Genomic DNA, 19543 nt, shown 5'->3' on the forward strand with positions numbered 1-19543 from the left:
AGTGGGCAAACCACCCACTGTAGAGACTTGTGAGACTGTGGCTTTGCACTCCACAGGATTGAACAGTGGGCAAACCACCCACTGTAGAGACTTGAGAGACTGTGGCTTTGCACTCCCCAGGATTGAACAGTGGGCAAACCACCCACTGTAAAGACATGAGAGACTGTGACTTTGCACTCCCCAGGATTGAACAGTGGGCAAACCACCCACTGTAGAGACTTGTGAGACTCTGGCTTTGCACTCCCCAGGATTGAACAGTGGGCAAACCACCCACTTGGGAGACTTGTGAGACTGTGGCTTTGCACTCCCCAGGATTGAACAGTGGGCAAACCACCCACTGTAGAGAGTTGTGAGACTGTGGCTTTGCGCTCCCCAGGATTCAACAGTGGGCAAACCACCCACTGTAGAGACTTGTGAGACTGTTGGCTTTGCAGTCCCCAGGATTGAACAGTGGGCAACCCCCCCACTGTAGAGACTTGAGAGACTGTTGGCTTTGCACTCCCCAGGATACATCAATGGGCATGGAGCCCCCTCGTGGATCTGGCGTCGTGCACTCATCCGCCTGAAGTGCCCCCCTTTCCCTTCCCCCTGAGGTGCCTGTTGTGTTTCTATCTGATGCCCCTGCAGTGTTCTCTCCGTCATGTTCGGGTATCTTGTGTGTGCCTCGCCCATGCATTTTGGGCCCAGTGGTCCACGGACTATGAATGGTGCATTACCTAGACTACTATTCGTGGTGTATATTTTGTTTATAGTGTATATATGTATATTTTTGCTTGCTCTATTTTGATATATTACAATGGTTACACTCATTTCCTTTTGTCTTTGCATTCTTCAGTGGGGGGTTGGGGGGTGTTACTGTAATGTTTGGATATGCATTGGTGTGTGTGTTGTAGTGGGTGAGGGTGGGGGTGTTGCGTGTGTGTGTCTCTGTGTTTTGCCTCCCCCCTCCCCAGTGTCGTAGGTGCAGTACTCACCGTGGTCTTCGCTGCCGGCGTTGGTGGTCCTGGTACAGGAGCAGTAAGACTAGCGCAGGAAGAATATGGAGTTCCGGCTCCATGGTGTCGTCGTTCCTCGTGGAGTGTGTAGAGGTGAGCGTTTTCCCTTCGAAATCCCTGTTTCCGCCGTGTTTTTATCCGCGGTGAATCCACCCCGGAAAAGGTGGCTGATTGGCCTGTCATAATAGTGTGGGCGGCACATTGTCTCCCGCCTGTCTGTTGGCGGTGACCGCCGCGCTGTTTGTTTGTACCGCTGTGGTGGTCGGAGTGTTAAAGTAGCTGTCTTTGTTGGCGGTTTCCGCCACGGTCATAATTGCAAAACAATTTCCGCCGGCCTGTTGGCGGTCTTACCGCCGCTTTAACACCGTCCGCCAGGGTTGTAATGACCACCTATATATCATACACTTGCTGACATCCTCTCTGTTTTCAATCTGTAATGAACCTTGCCCCTTTTCATGAGCTGAAATATAATTAAAGCTGATATGATAACTGTAAACAACACTTCGTAATTATACACTATTTGCTAAAGAGTGCTATATTCAGTATTATGTAAAAGCATTTAATGGCTTTGATTAAGCTTATTATAACAGGTTGATAACTGTAAGATGAAACATGTTCATTAATATCATTAATATCATGTTGTTTGCCAATGCGCTCAGAAATCAGATACATTTTGTAGTTTTGTAGTTTTGTAGTTGTGTAGTTTGCACCAAGAACAATAATAATAAAGACTGCGCAAAATGTGATTCCATTGGCTCCTCTTGCAGAAGCAATTCAATGTAATAATGAGTGCTTCATCCAGATGGATACTCCCTTCTGTAAACGTAGTGTAAAAATAGTCTTTAATCCTAATAGAGGACTCCTTGTGAAAATTACAAAGTACAAAATATGAGTTTGGATTTCTAATGAACGATTCCTTGAAAAATAAACAAGTGCAAGTGCATATTCTCCTAACATGGCGAGAGAAACCCCGTCTCATTCCAAAGATGTCTTTTGTTGACTTCTCAGAATAACTGTTCATGAGGATTCCAACTTCTAAACAGCAAGTCATTGCCTGTAGCAACTATGTATCATGATTGCCTCACAAGTTCCCTATGACCAACAAGCAATGTATACTCTAGGCATTCAAGATGGCCCCACTGTTTGCAAATGAGAGATCTGCGGCTCCATGAGACGTAGTCCTTCTTCCCAGTACTCAGGTGTTCAGTGTAGCGTGGGTCTCTTAGATGCAAGGCTTTTGTCCAGAAGGCACTCACGCTGTGTGCACCTCTCCATCCTCTTCAGCTCTTAAAGATGCATATGTTCAGGGCGATTCCGAGACTCCTCCACATTACTTACATTGAGCTTTGGGTCAACGCCTTCTCGTGATTGGATGGCTTTTTGTTTATCTCAGGTCTCTGTTCTTGATTATTCAGTGGCTTTTTTCCCTACCTTGTGTTTGTCCCACCCCAGAACATTATGGTCTCACAGTGTGTTGATTGGATGAGTTGTTGCCTTCATTGCTACCTTGCGGGATTATTTTTCTTCGTGGGAGTGAGTGTGTTTCCTTGATCTCTCCGCTGCTTGTTTCTCTGCCCCTCTTGCTCTGTATTTACACCTATGTGTCTCATCCTGGTACCTATACTATTTTCCATCTTCAATTATTATTATTTTTTTAAACAAGTACCTGAAAGCTGTAAGCTGCTATCGGGCCACTTGCTTCCTTATAAGTGATGACATGGACTTTTTTTTTACTTTTAATTCATCGCACACGTGCACCTGTGCATCACCAAGCGTGTGCACACACTGGCAATCATCTTGGAATGTCTTTTCTTTAACAGAAAACTCATTCCAAGATGGCCGGCCATGCGTCCATATGTGTGCAGGTGCATCGCAAAGCATTTGTTCTCATAAACTGGAATGCATTGGTGGCCATTTTTGTATAGTAACAGCAAATAAAAAGTATTAGCAAAGCCAGTATCTTGGCCCTTTAGAGCCGAGACCTAGTGTGTTTGCCATTGCTTCTTTTTTCAGCCGTCAGAAAAAGCTAACACCATACTGGAAACCGTGCAAGTGTGCATCTATCTTACACTACATTATCCAACACACTGCTAAGCATTGCGTCCCATAACACGGTAACTGCACCTCAGTGGTCATCACGCAAAACATGGAAACACTTCCCACATAGGATCAAGACAAAAACAGTGTCCTTCCAGTCACACACCCTTTCATGGCATAGCATGCTACTCATGTAAGCAAGTGTGTCAGTGCCACTTATAGGGGTAGTACGTCCAGTATAAATGCTGCAGTACCATAAAATACAATGCCACACAAAGAGAGCAGAAATAGAGGGCCCATAAAGCTTCGCTTCAGTGTCCATTTTTCTTTTTTTTTTTTTCAGCTTTGCCACGGGCTCAGTCCTAGCAGTCCCTGGCCTACTTCGAGCACTAGATTTACACATGCACCTGTGACACAAGGCTCTTGTACAGGAAACATGCCATAGCAGTCAGAGTGAGAAAATGAGGAGCAGAATGCGCCTGGCTGCTGAGCCGAAGATCTTCAACCCTACCGTCTCCAGTAGTTTGTTTGTAAAATCATGAGCTTGTGCTATGAAACTATGAACCGTGTAGTCTGTCTTTTCTTTCTACTAGATGAAAAAACACAGGTAATTTGTTTCCAAGTAGTTTCTAGATTGCTTTAAATGTCAAACTCTGCATTCGCTTCTGTACTCTTTGCCTCATGTGCAACTGAATCACAGTTGTGTTTTTTCATATCTCATATCTCTGAGATACCCAGTGGGCTTCAGCAAGCCGTACTTCAGTTCGAAGAATTTTGAACAGCCCGTGGACTTGATATCAGTCCCACAAACAGGAAGTTTTTGGTCTTCAGGAAGCAAAATAAAAAAATCGTATGAGGGCAGACCTGTGCTGGAGGGCATACCACTCGAAGGGGTAGAGGTATTTACATATTTGGGTGTAACTTTATCCTCGACCCTTGCATGGAAACCACAGGTTGATTTAATGACAACAAAACATAAACAAATTTTAGGTGCCTTAAGCAAAGAAGACGACTCTTTGTCGTTCAAAACCTATTGCCCCTGCCTTACAAATGTATGATGCCAAAGTAGTGGGTTCTGTGCTGTATGGTTCTGAACTGTGGGGTTTTGCTAATCTGTCTTCTCTCACAAACTCTGAAAACAAGTTTTTGAGAAGTCTAGCTGTCTCCCTGGCAGTACCCCATTGGTGCCATTGCTGCTTGGTCAGGGAATGAACACGATAGTTTATAAAGCCAAACTTCATCCCCTGTTCTTTCTGGAGAAGGTTATGGTCTCAATCGGAACTGACTCAGCCTAGACATGTCCATAAAAACGTGATGGAGGCTGATACATCTAATAAAATCATGTGGCTTTGCCAAGCTAAAAATGATTTAACACCTATTGGTCTGCGATCATTATGGGACGATCCATCACCCGCAACAGGTCTGATAGTACTGATGGTAAAGAAGCATTATTGGCTCTGGGTCAGGCTGTCGGAAGCTCAACTGGCCGTCACTTCATCCCTAACAGGAACGTTTTGGGATTTGAAATGTGATCGCCATCTGGAGCCCCATTGGGATGCCCTCACTGTTCCTTCGGATCGTAAGTTATACTTTCCGTTCAGGGTAGGCACTCTTCCCCTGAAAACGTTTACCATCAAATGGGCCACAAATAACGATCTTCTGTGTCCGGTCTGCAAGAACTATACAGAGTTGATTGTTCACAATTTTTTGCATTTTCAGACTACATTGTTGCCTGCAAGAAATGGATCAAGCCAACATGCAGATAAATGGGGTCTTCCAGCAGCTGGACTGTGCTTAGAATTCTTCGAGCAGATCCCAAACTTACCTATGAGTGTCCTGTTGCTAAGTTTCTGAGGTGGAAGTGGGTTATTAGAGGTAGAGCTGTAAACACCCCTTAATACAACTGTGATCAACTCATTAACGTCAACTGTTTTATGTATCTTGGTCGTGTTTAACAGGGGCATAGCTTTGGGGGGTAGGGGGGATGTTACATTTCCCTAATAAATGCATTTTGTGATAAATAGTTGGGTGCAGGTGCTTTCACTCGGATATGGTGAGGTGTCGGTCCCATTTCACCAGGATTTTTTACACACAGGCAGAAACGCGCACACACACTCCCTCTCTCTGTTTGGAGAGACTTACAAAATATTGGTTATTTCACAAGATAATGCGCTTTCTCTCACTTAGTGCACCTACCAATCTGCATCCCTCTCCCTTCCCACTGCTTCTTCTACCCCTCTCATGCGCCTGCTTGTTGTATAATGTATTCATCTGACTGCGAGATTGTAGGGAAACCTGAAGCTAACACCCCCCCCCCCAATCATACTGACGAAGCCACGCCCCTGGTGAGGAATTGTCTTTTAAATTAAAGTCATGATTAGTATATGCCCTTGCCTTGGATTTTTGTAATCTAGGAGCTAGTGTACTCCATTGTTCATGGGTTACACCACTGCTCTATTTCTGTAAGTATTTATCTTAGAATACAGTCTTTTCTTCCCATGTACATTCTTGGTGTATCAAAATCTCCGTATGCTGCGATGCTTCGGCTCTCATATTTTTGTTTGCTTTATATGTTGTTTTATTGATGCATATGTATTAATTTTTACGTGTTTTTATGACTTAATTGTCGAAGAAAGCTTATTATGATGATGATGATATGTAGAAAGATTTCTTTTATCGCTTCATATTGATTTTGCACACCCTTTTTTTGATATATGCACTAATTTCCTCACAGAAAGACAACCACACAGCATATCCTCTGGTGTAAAACCGGAGAGACTGCAGAGATATAAACCACGCTCCTATATTATTCAAAAGACCACAGAGCATATTTATGATGTTTGTGGCGCAGGGCAGTGCAGCTAGCCCGTACCTTCCTGCACAAAAACAACCCTGAGAGGCGGTTTCCTCTTCCTATGTGCGCTGCTGAATGCAGCAGAAATAGAAACTATATCAAAATGAGGAGAAATGAAGAACTTTCTCCTCGTTACGACTCTCCGAGGAGTGGCGTATCTTTTTGGTGCATTCCCAGGTTTATCAAGTTTTTGTCAATCTGGAAATGAATCAAAACCCATGGGAGTTGCGTGGGAACACCCACGCAACGCCTCCCTGATACAGACTTAACGCAACGCAGCAATTTGTGCTATGTTGCCTTAGTCCAGATCCACGCAAAGTGTCTTGGCGTGGCTTCAAAAATCTTTCTTAAGGTTTGCGCCATAGTGCGTGGTGCAAGAGCGACACAAACTGGGTCATAAATATAGCCCCAAATGTTGGTTCATCATCTATTTATCTAATTCCAGTTACACAGTAAATTGCCTCTTGGGTCCCGCTTGACAACATTTTTCAAGGTATTTTAGGGGGTGAGGTAGGTTTTCTGAAATTTTGTAAATTTAAGTTTGTATAATAATAATTTTAATTAATATTGTGCAATGAAATCATATAATGGAATGTACTAAAGTGAAGCACATGCACTTATTAAAGAAATGTATTATATAAAGAAATGTATTATTTACACGGCCATTGGCCCAGCTGATTTTGGACCCCTTCCCGGGCTCTCCCTATGGATTTGCTGGCTCTCCCCTCCCCTACTTGCAGGCGGTACACACTATAGCGCCTTGACTTCTGTGCGCCTGGTGCAGATCACACTGCGAGGGTGACACTGTTTCTATAACACGCTTGTACAGCTGGTACTGCTGCAGTCCCCGTGTCCTTGCACCTTTTGTTGATAGTGCTGATTGTCTCACATTTTGTCCAAACACTTTGTGCATTTAGTTCTGATGTTGTCACACCTTTTCACTCTTGTTTGGATCTGTTTAAGCTGACGTTTGCTGTTTACAAAATTAGCTGAGACAGAAACGCTCACAAAATGTCCGCCAGTTGAGCTCCTTCAGTAACCCTAGTTAGCTGTTCTCAGCAAGACCTCAACAGTCCCGGCTCCCCTGGCTGCGGAGGCGTGCTCCCTTGGTGAGGGCGAACCCTTCCTCAGTGCAGTGACATGAGCACCAGTGTATTCATTCACAATTGATGGGCGTGTGCGTGTGAGAAGGTAGCCTCTTTCTAGCCTTGTTACCCCCACTTTTGGCCTGTTTGTGAGTGTATGTCAGGGTGTTTGTCACTGTTTTCACTGTCTCACTGGGATCCTGATAGCCAGGCCTCAGTGCTCATAGTGAAAACACCATGTTTTCAGTATGGTTGTTATGTGTCACTGGGATCCTGCTAGTCAGGACCCCAGTGCTCATAGGTTTGTGGCCTATATGTATGTGTCACTGGGACCCTGTCACACAGGGCCCCAGTGCTCATAGGTGTGCATGTATATGTTCCCTGTGTGGTGCCTAACTGTCTCACTGAGGCTCTGCTAACCAGAACCTCAGTGGTTATGCTCTCTCATTACTTTCAAATTGTCACTAACAGGCTAGTGACCATTTTTACCAATTTACATTGGCTTACTGGAACACCCTTATAATTCCCTAGTATATGGTACTGAGGTACCCAGGGTATTGGGGTTCAAGGAGATCCCTATGGGCTGCAGCATTTCTTTTGCCACCCATAGGGAGCTCTGACAATTCTTACACAGGCCTGCCACTGCAGCCTGAGTGAAATAACGTCCACGTTATTTCACAGCCATTTTACACTGCACTTAAGTAACTTATAAGTCACCTATATGTCTAACCTTTACCTGGTAAAGGTTAGGTGCAAAGTTACTTAGTGTGAGGGCACCCTGGCACTAGCCAAGGTGCCCCCACATTGTTCAGAGCCAATTCACTGAACTTTGTGAGTGCGGGGACACCATTACACGCGTGCACTACATATAGGTCACTACCTATATGTAGCTTCACCATGGTAACTCCGAATATGGCCATGTAACATGTCTATGATCATGGAATTGCCCCCTCTATGCCATCCTGGCATTGTTGGTACAATTCCATGATCCCAGTGGTCTGTAGCACAGACCCTGGTACTGCCAGACTGCCCTTCCTGGGGTTTCACTGCAGCTGCTGCTGCTGCCAACCCCTCAGACAGGCAGCTGCCCTCCTGGGGTCCAGCCAGGCCTGGCCCAGGATGGCAGAACAAAGAACTTCCTCTGAGAGAGGGTGTGACACCCTCTCCCTTTGGAAAATGGTGTGAAGGCAGGGGAGGAGTAGCCTCCCCCAGCCTCTGGAAATGCTTTGTTGGGCACAGATGTGCCCAATTCTGCATAAGCCAGTCTACACCGGTTCAGGGACCCCTTAGCCCCTGCTCTGGCGCGAAACTGGACAAAGGAAAGGGGAGTGACCACTCCCCTGACCTGCACCTCCCCTGGGAGGTGTCCAGAGCTCCTCCAGTGTGCTCCAGACCTCTGCCATCTTGGAAACAGAGGTGCTGCTGGCACACTGGACTGCTCTGAGTGGCCAGTGCCACCAGGTGATGTCAGAGACTCCTGCTGATAGGCTCCTTCAGGTGTTAGTAGCCTTTCCTCTCTCCTAGGTAGCCAAACCCTCTTTTCTGGCTATTTAGGGTCTCTGTCTCTGGGGAAACTTTAGATAACGAATGCATGAGCTCAGCCGAGTTCCTCTGCATCTCCCTCTTCACCTTCTGATAAGGAATCGACCGCTGACCGCGCTGGAAGCCTGCAAACCTGCAACATAGTAGCAAAGACGACTACTGCAACTCTGTAACGCTGATCCTGCCGCCTTCTCGACTGTTTTCCTGCTTGTGCATGCTGTGGGGGTAGTCTGCCTCCTCTCTGCACCAGAAGCTCCGAAGAAATCTCCCGTGGGTCGACGGAATCTTCCCCCTGCAACCGCAGGCACCAAAAAGCTGCATCTCCGGTCCCTTGGGTCTCCTCTCAGCACGACGAGCGAGGTCCCTCGAATCCAGCGACACCGTCCAAGTGACCCCCACAGTCCAGTGACTCTTCAGCCCAAGTTTGGTGGAGGTAAGTCCTTGCCTCACCTCGCTGGGCTGCATTGCTGGGAACCGCGACTTTGCAAGCTTCTCCGGCCCCTGTGCACTTCCGGCGGAAATCCTTCGTGCACAGCCAAGCCTGGGTCCACGGCACTCTAACCTGCATTGCACGACTTTCTAAGTTGGTCTCCGGCGACGTGGGACTCCTTTGTGCAACTTCGGCGAGCACCGTTTCACGCATCCTCGTAGTGCCTGTTTCTGGCACTTCTCCGGGTGCTACCTGCTTCAGTGAGGGCTCCTTGTCTTGCTCGACGTCCCCTCTCTCTGCAGGTCCAATTTGCGACCTCCTGGTCCCTCCTGGGCCCCAGCAGCGTCCAAAAACGCCAAACGCACGATTTGCGTGTAGCAAGGCTTGTTGGCGTCCATCCGGCGGGAAAACACTTCTGCACGACTCTCCAAGGCGTGGGGGATCCATCCTCCAAAGGGGAAGTCTCTAGCCCTTGTCGTTCCTGCAGTATTCACAGTTCTTCAGCCTAGTAAGAGCTTCTTTGCACCAACCGCTGGCATTTCTTGGGCATCTGCCCATCTCCGAGCTGCTTGTGACTTTTGGACTTGGTCCCCTTGTTCCACAGGTACCCTCAGTCAGGAATCCATCGTTGTTGCATTGCTGATTTGTGTTTCCTTGCATTTTCCCTCTAACACGACTATTTTGTCCTTAGGGGAACTTTGGTGCACTTTGCACTCACTTTTCAGGGTCTTGGGGAGGGTTATTTTTCTAACTCTCACTATTTTCTGATAGTCCCAGCGACCCTCTACAAGGTCACATAGGTTTGGGGTCCATTCGTGGTTCACATTCCACTTTTGGAGTATATGGTTTGTGTTGCCCCTATCCCTATGTTTCCCCATTGCATCCTATTGTAACTATACATTGTTTGCACTGTTTTCTAAGACTATACTGCATATTTTTGCTATTGTGTATATATATCTTGTGTATATTTCCTATCCTCTCACTGAGGGTACACTCTAAGATACTTTGGCATATTGTCATAAAAATAAAGTACCTTTATTTTTAGTATAACTGTGTATTGTGTTTTCTTATGATATTGTGCATATGACACTAAGTGGTACTGTAGTAGCTTCACATGTCTCCTAGTTCAGCCTGAGCTGCTTTGCTAAGCTACCATTATCTATCAGCCTAAGCTGCTAGACACCCTATACACTAATAAGGGATAACTGGGCCTGGTGCAAGGTGCAAGTACCCCTTGGTACTCACTACAAGCCAGTCCAGCCTCCTACATTGGTTGTGCAGTGGTGGGATAAGTGCTTGAGACTACTTACCACTCTTGTCATTGTACTTTTCATAAGAGAAAAATATACAAAACAAGGTCAGTGTATATACACATAGCCAAAAAGTTTTGCATTTCCTCTTTTCACTCTTTTCTAAGTGCTGAAAAGTACTTCTAAACTTTCAAAAAGTTCTTAAAAGTTTAAAAAGTTTTTTTCTGTCTTTCCAAAAAGTTCTGAAAACTTTTTTCTCTTTTTCTATCACTTTAACTCTCTCTAAAAAATGTCTGGCACAGGAAAAAATGTTGAACTGTCCAAACTTGCATATGATCACCTTAGCTGGAAAGGAGCAAGGAGTCTCTGCATAGAGAGAGGTTTGAGTGTAGGGAAGAATCCTTCCTTAGAACTGTTAATTAATATGCTTAGAGTACAGGATAAGGCCATAAGTGCCCAATCTGTAGAAAAAGTAGCTAATGGTTCTCAATCTGATCCAGGGACTCCCCCAGGAAAAGGTTCAGGAAAGAAACTTCTCAGCCTGCCCATTACTAGACAGTCTAGCATAGTTGGTACAGAGGTTGAATCACACCATACTGAGGATGTGATCTCACATTATGCTGGTAGCCAAGCTGTTAGGGTGCCCTCTGGAAGGGACAGGTCTCCTTCTGTTCATTCCCATCATACCTCTGTATCTAGAAATGTCCCTCCCACCCACCCTGATGACAGATTGTTAGAAAGGGAGCTCAATAGATTGAGAGTGGAACAAACCAGACTGAAGCTCAAGAAGCAACAGCTGGATTTGGATAGACAGTCTTTAGAATTAGAGAAGGAAAGACAGAAGTTGGGTTTAGATACCCATGGTGGCAGCAGCAGTATTCCCCATAGTCATCCTGCAAAAGAGCATGATTCCAGGAATCTGCACAAGATAGTTCCCCCTTATAAGGAGGGGGATGACATTAACAAGTGGTTTGCTGCACTTGAGAGGGCCTGTGCTGTACAGGATGTCCCTCAAAGGCAGTGGGCTGCTATCCTATGGCTATCATTTAGTGGAAAGGGTAGGGATAGACTCCTTACTGTGAAAGAAAGTGATGCCAATAATTTTACAGTTCTTAAGAATGCACTCCTGGATGGTTATGGCTTAACCACTGAACAGTACAGGATAAAGTTCAGAGAGACCAAAAAGGAGTCTTCACAAGACTGGGTTGATTTCATTGACCATTCAGTGAAGGCCTTGGAGGGGTGGTTACATGGCAGTAAAGTTACTGATTATGAAAGCCTGTATAACACAATCCTGAGAGAGCATATACTTAATAATTGTGTGTCTGATTTGTTGCACCAGTACCTGGTAGACTCTGATCTGACCTCTCCCCAAGAATTGGGAAAGAAGGCAGACAAATGGGTCAGAACAAGGGTGAACAGAAAAGTTCATACAGGGGGTGACAAAGATGGCAATAAGAAGAAAGATGGTGAAAAATCTCAAGATAAGCATGGGGATAAGGGTAAAACCAAAGATCCCACTTCAAATCTTAAACACTCTTCAGAGGGTGGGGATAAAACAAATTCTTCCTCTTCTTCCCAACCTGCACACATTAAAAAGCCTTGGTGCTTTGTGTGTAAAAACAAAGGCCATAGGCCAGGGGATAAGTCCTGTCCAGGTAAACCCCCTGAGCCTACCACCACTAATACATCAAGCTCTAGTGCCCCTAGCAGTAGTGGTACTAGTGGTGGGACTGCTGGCAACAGTCAAGCAAAGGGTGTAGTTGGGTTCACTTATGGGTCCATAGTGGAAACTGATGTCATCAGTCCCAAGACAGTTTCTGTCACACCTAGTGGCATTGGCCTTGCCACACTGGCTGCTTGTCCCCTTACAATGGATAAGTACAGGCAGACAGTTTCAATAAATGGTGTTGAGGCCTTGGCCTACAGGGACACAGGTGCCAGTTTCACTTTGGTGACTGAAAACCTAGTGCCTCCTGAACAACACATCATTGGACAACAGTATAAGATTATTGATGTCCATAACTCCACTAAGTTTCTTCCCTTAGCTATAATTCAGTTTAGTTGGGGTGGAGTTACTGGCCCTAAGCAGGTGGTGGTATCACCTAGCTTACCTGTAGACTGTCTCTTAGGTAATGACCTAGAGGCCTCAGGTTGGGCTGATGTAGAGTTTTATGCCCATGCAGCCATGCTGGGCATCCCTGAGGAATTGTTCCCTCTCATTTCAAGTGAAATGAAAAAGCAAAGGAGAGAAGGCCTGAAAACTCAGGATCCCTCTCCATCAACAGGTAAAAAGGGTATCACAGTATCCCCTAACCACCCTACCATTCAGGATACTATTCCTGTGGTGGGAGAAACCTCTCCTGGGGTGGCACCTGTTCCAAGGGAATCATCAGCTGGAAAAGCTGGACTCCCTGAGGTGGAAGTACCTCTCTGTGGGATAACTAACATTGGTGAGAAAAACAGCACCATTTTAGTTAACATGGAGCATCCCTCCAACCCTCCCAGAGAAACTTTAGTGCAGAAACCCTGCACTACCTCACAACACTTAGGACAGCATCCCTGCCCTAGTGTGGAGCTGATAGGACAGCATCCCTGCCCTGCTCCAACCCAAGAGAAACAGCATCCCTGTTCTCTCTTCCAGCCATATGGACAAAGTTTTTGCCCAGCTATGGCTTTTCTGAGACAGCATCCCTGTCTGGCATTTCCATCACTACAAATAGGTTCAGTGGACAATTCCCACTGCTCTAAACTAAAACTTACTGATAGAAACTCTGAAAATACATCTTCACATTGTTGCTTAGCTAAAAAACTTCAAACAGGGTGGTTTACATCCCCACAGGGAAGTAACCATTTAGTGGATGATAAAGGGAGTAACCAGTCTATTGCAGAGCTACTCTCTACTTATCACCACTTAGACAATAAAGTCTCAACTGGCCAAGGTTAGCCTTATTGTCCTTCGTTTGGGGGGGGGTTGTGTGAGAAGGTAGCCTCTTTCTAGCCTTGTTACCCCCACTTTTGGCCTGTTTGTGAGTGTATGTCAGGGTGTTTGTCACTGTTTTCACTGTCTCACTGGGATCCTGATAGCCAGGCCTCAGTGCTCATAGTGAAAACACCATGTTTTCAGTATGGTTGTTATGTGTCACTGGGATCCTGCTAGTCAGGACCCCAGTGCTCATAGGTTTGTGGCCTATATGTATGTGTCACTGGGACCCTGTCACACAGGGCCCCAGTGCTCATAGGTGTGCATGTATATGTTCCCTGTGTGGTGCCTAACTGTCTCACTGAGGCTCTGCTAACCAGAACCTCAGTGGTTATGCTCTCTCATTACTTTCAAATTGTCACTAACAGGCTAGTGACCATTTTTACCAATTTACATTGGCTTACTGGAACACCCTTATAATTCCCTAGTATATGGTACTGAGGTACCCAGGGTATTGGGGTTCAAGGAGATCCCTATGGGCTGCAGCATTTCTTTTGCCACCCATAGGGAGCTCTGACAATTCTTACACAGGCCTGCCACTGCAGCCTGAGTGAAATAACGTCCACGTTATTTCACAGCCATTTTACACTGCACTTAAGTAACTTATAAGTCACCTATATGTCTAACCTTTACCTGGTAAAGGTTAGGTGCAAAGTTACTTAGTGTGAGGGCACCCTGGCACTAGCCAAGGTGCCCCCACATTGTTCAGAGCCAATTCACTGAACTTTGTGAGTGCGGGGACACCATTACACGCGTGCACTACATATAGGTCACTACCTATATGTAGCTTCACCATGGTAACTCCGAATATGGCCATGTAACATGTCTATGATCATGGAATTGCCCCCTCTATGCCATCCTGGCATTGTTGGTACAATTCCATGATCCCAGTGGTCTGTAGCACAGACCCTGGTACTGCCAGACTGCCCTTCCTGGGGTTTCACTGCAGCTGCTGCTGCTGCCAACCCCTCAGACAGGCAGCTGCCCTCCTGGGGTCCAGCCAGGCCTGGCCCAGGATGGCAGAACAAAGAACTTCCTCTGAGAGAGGGTGTGACACCCTCTCCCTTTGGAAAATGGTGTGAAGGCAGGGGAGGAGTAGCCTCCCCCAGCCTCTGGAAATGCTTTGTTGGGCACAGATGTGCCCAATTCTGCATAAGCCAGTCTACACCGGTTCAGGGACCCCTTAGCCCCTGCTCTGGCGCGAAACTGGACAAAGGAAAGGGGAGTGACCACTCCCCTGACCTGCACCTCCCCTGGGAGGTGTCCAGAGCTCCTCCAGTGTGCTCCAGACCTCTGCCATCTTGGAAACAGAGGTGCTGCTGGCACACTGGACTGCTCTGAGTGGCCAGTGCCACCAGGTGATGTCAGAGACTCCTGCTGATAGGCTCCTTCAGGTGTTAGTAGCCTTTCCTCTCTCCTAGGTAGCCAAACCCTCTTTTCTGGCTATTTAGGGTCTCTGTCTCTGGGGAAACTTTAGATAACGAATGCATGAGCTCAGCCGAGTTCCTCTGCATCTCCCTCTTCACCTTCTGATAAGGAATCGACCGCTGACCGCGCTGGAAGCCTGCAAACCTGCAACATAGTAGCAAAGACGACTACTGCAACTCTGTAACGCTGATCCTGCCGCCTTCTCGACTGTTTTCCTGCTTGTGCATGCTGTGGGGGTAGTCTGCCTCCTCTCTGCACCAGAAGCTCCGAAGAAATCTCCCGTGGGTCGACGGAATCTTCCCCCTGCAACCGCAGGCACCAAAAAGCTGCATCTCCGGTCCCTTGGGTCTCCTCTCAGCACGACGAGCGAGGTCCCTCGAATCCAGCGACACCGTCCAAGTGACCCCCACAGTCCAGTGACTCTTCAGCCCAAGTTTGGTGGAGGTAAGTCCTTGCCTCACCTCGCTGGGCTGCATTGCTGGGAACCGCGACTTTGCAAGCTTCTCCGGCCCCTGTGCACTTCCGGCGGAAATCCTTCGTGCACAGCCAAGCCTGGGTCCACGGCACTCTAACCTGCATTGCACGACTTTCTAAGTTGGTCTCCGGCGACGTGGGACTCCTTTGTGCAACTTCGGCGAGCACCGTTTCACGCATCCTCGTAGTGCCTGTTTCTGGCACTTCTCCGGGTGCTACCTGCTTCAGTGAGGGCTCCTTGTCTTGCTCGACGTCCCCTCTCTCTGCAGGTCCAATTTGCGACCTCCTGGTCCCTCCTGGGCCCCAGCAGCGTCCAAAAACGCCAAACGCACGATTTGCGTGTAGCAAGGCTTGTTGGCGTCCATCCGGCGGGAAAACACTTCTGCACGACTCTCCAAGGCGTGGGGGATCCATCCTCCAAAGGGGAAGTCTCTAGCCCTTGTCGTTCCTGCAGTATTCACAGTTCTTCAGCCTAGTAAGAGCTTCTTTGCACCAACCGCTGGCATTTCTTGGGCATCTGCCCATCTCCGAGCTGCTTGTGACTTTTGGACTTGGTCCCCTTGTTCCACAGGTACCCTCAGTCAGGAATCCATCGTTGTTGCATTGCTGATTTGTGTTTCCTTGCATTTTCCCTCTAACACGACTATTTTGTCCTTAGGGGAACTTTGGTGCACTTTGCACTCACTTTTCAGGGTCTTGGGGAGGGTTATTTTTCTAACTCTCACTATTTTCTGATAGTCCCAGCGACCCTCTACAAGGTCACATAGGTTTGGGGTCCATTCGTGGTTCACATTCCACTTTTGGAGTATATGGTTTGTGTTGCCCCTATCCCTATGTTTCCCCATTGCATCCTATTGTAACTATACATTGTTTGCACTGTTTTCTAAGACTATACTGCATATTTTTGCTATTGTGTATATATATCTTGTGTATATTTCCTATCCTCTCACTGAGGGTACACTCTAAGATACTTTGGCATATTGTCATAAAAATAAAGTACCTTTATTTTTAGTATAACTGTGTATTGTGTTTTCTTATGATATTGTGCATATGACACTAAGTGGTACTGTAGTAGCTTCACATGTCTCCTAGTTCAGCCTGAGCTGCTTTGCTAAGCTACCATTATCTATCAGCCTAAGCTGCTAGACACCCTATACACTAATAAGGGATAACTGGGCCTGGTGCAAGGTGCAAGTACCCCTTGGTACTCACTACAAGCCAGTCCAGCCTCCTACAGTGCGTGAGGGCTGAGCAAGAGAAGATCACTCGTGGAGCTCAGATCCCCCCCATTACCTGGTAAAATGCGGCTTCCAGGCCCTGATAACAGTGCAACCCACTGCCTGCAAGTGAGCCAGAGAGGGGGGTATGGCGCCACCGTTTACTGGACAAGATATATACATGTGGCACCACTGCGTTAATACATGTACATGTGGATATATTACTCACTGCACCCCTCGGTCATTATCTGGTGGTATGGGCCTGTTATTATATAAGTGTATATGGAAATATTCCACATGGCACCCCTCTATGGATATATATGCTCGTGACCCAACAGACGGGGCATTCCTCTACCATTATGTGCGTTTCCCTCTGATGTTATATGTACACGTGGATCAAAGACACAGAGAGAGGGACACAGAGAGAGAGAATGTGTGTGTGTGTATTGTGTGTGGGGACCTAACACATACTACACGAGAGCGGGAGACACTGCTCACTGATTTCCAGGCCACAGGCCGGCTCGTTGTGTTACAAGCGAGTATCTGCAGTGTAAACATACACACCGTTGTTTACCCAGTGGTTTATCTCTGTTGAACCACAGCGAGCACATCTTTCGCTGTTAATCATTAGGCCGTGATTGAAGCCAGGCCTGCTTTTTTTTTTGTTTTGAGGTTTTGTTTTAAGGCTTGTGTTTTCTGGCAAACAAAGGCACGTGTGACCGGTCCTCCCCCTGGGGTATTGGCGGAAGGGCTGGTGGCGCACTCAACCTGCAGCTCCTCGAATACCCTCCGTAGTGGCCGATCAGTCACCACACACAGAACTTTTCAACTACTACACCAGAACCTTTCAGCCCACACACCCAGAACTTTCCAACCACTACACTCACAGCTTTTTAACCACCGCACCCTGAACCTTTGAGCCACCACACCTAGAGCCTTTCAGCCACCACACCCGGAATTTTTAACTACCACACCCAGAACTTTTCAACTACTACACCCGGAACTTTTCAACTACCACACCCAGAACTTTTCAACTACTACACCCGGAACTTTTTAACCACCACACCCCGGAACTTTCAGTCACCACACACAGAAGTTTTCAACTACTACACCAGAACTTATCAACTACCACACCCGGAACTTTTCATCCACCACACCTGGAATTTCTCAACCACCACACATGGAACTTTTCATCTACCACACCTGGAACATTTTAACCACGGCACCTGGAATTTCTCAACCACCACAATTGGAACTTTTTTACTACCCCACCCGCAACTTTTCAACCACCATACCCAGACCTTTTCAACTACCACACCTGGAACTTTTCAACTACTACACTCTTATCTTTTCAACCCTCACACCTGGAAATTTTCAACTACCCTACCCGGAACTCTTCAACCACCACACCTGGAAATTTTCAACTACTCTACCCGGAACTTTCCAACCTCCACACTCAGAACTTTTCAACTACTACACCCAGAACTTTTCAACACCACACCCAGAACTTTTCAACTACTACACCAGAATCTTTCAGCCCACACATCCAGAACTTTTCCTCCACTACACTCACAACGTTTTAACCACCACACCCTGAAATTTTGAGACACCACTCCTAGAGCCTTTCAACCACCACACCCAGAATTTTTTAACAACCACACCCAAAACATTTCAACCACCCTACCCGGAACGTTTCAACTACTACTCCTGGAACTTTTCAACCACCACACACTAAACTTTTTAACCACCTCTCCCGGAACTTTCCAACTACCACACCCAGAACTTTTCAGCCACCACACCTTGAACTTTTCAACCACCACAACCAGAAAGTTTCAACCACCGCACCCGGAACTTTTCAACTACCACACCCAGAATTTTTCAACCACCACACCCAGAATTTTCTAACTACCACACCCAGACCTTATCAGATACTACACCTTTAACTTTTCAACCTTCACACCTGGAACTTTTCAACTACTATACCCGGAACTTTTCAACCACCACAACTGGAACTTTTCAACTACTACAGCCGGATCCTTTCAACCATCACACCCAGAACTTTTTAGCGACAGCACCCTTAACTTCTCAACATCAACCTGGAACTTTTCAACTACTACACCAGAACCTTTCAGCCCACACATCCAGAACTTTCAACTACTACACCCACAAATTTTTAACTACCACACCCGCAACTTCTCAACCACCACACCTCGAACCTTTCAACCACCACACCCACAACTTTTCAACCACCACAACCAGAACTTTTCAACCACCACAACCAGGAACCTATCGACTACTACCACACCCAGAACTTTTTAACTACCACATCTAGAACTTTTCAACCACCACACCCGCAACCACAACAGCTGGAACTTTTTAACTACTACACTTGTAACCATTAAAGCATCACACCCGGAACTTTTCAAGTACTACACCTGTAACTTTTCATCCATCACACCCAGAACTTTTCAACCACCACACCTGTAACTTTTCAACCATCACACACAGATATTTTCAACTAATACAGCCGGAACCTTTCAATCCACACATCCAAAACTTTTCAACCACTAGAAACAACTTTTTAACCTCCACAGCCAGAGCGTTTGAGACACCACAGACAGAACCTTACAACCACCACACCTGAAACTTTTTAACTAACACACGAGGAACTTTTCAACCATAACACCTGGAACTTTTTAACCACCAATTCCAGGACTTTCAGTCACCACACACAGAACTTTTCAACTACTACTCCTGGAATTTATCCACTACCATACCCAGAACTTTTCAACCACCACACGCAGAGCTTTTTAACGAGCACACCCGGAACTTTTCAAGTACTACACCTGTAACTTTTCATCCATCACACCCAGAACTTTTCAACCACCACACCTGTAACTTTTCAACCATCACACACAGATATTTTCAACTAATACAGCCGGAACCTTTCAATCCACACATCCAAAACTTTTCAACCACTAGAAACAACTTTTTAACCTCCACACCCAGAGCACTTGAGACACCACAGACAGAACCTTACAACCACCACACCTGAAACTTTTTAACTAACACACGAGGAACTTTTCAACCATAACACCTGGAACTTTTTAACCACCAATTCCAGGACTTTCAGTCACCACACACAGAACTTTTCAACTACTACTCCTGGAATTTATCCACTACCATACCCAGAACTTTTCAACCACCAAACGCAGAGCTTTTTAACGAGCACACCCGGAACTTTTCAA

Source organism: Pleurodeles waltl, chromosome 4_2 (assembly GCF_031143425.1).
Source record: "Pleurodeles waltl isolate 20211129_DDA chromosome 4_2, aPleWal1.hap1.20221129, whole genome shotgun sequence".
In the NCBI taxonomy this organism is placed as follows: Eukaryota; Metazoa; Chordata; class Amphibia; order Caudata; family Salamandridae; genus Pleurodeles; species Pleurodeles waltl.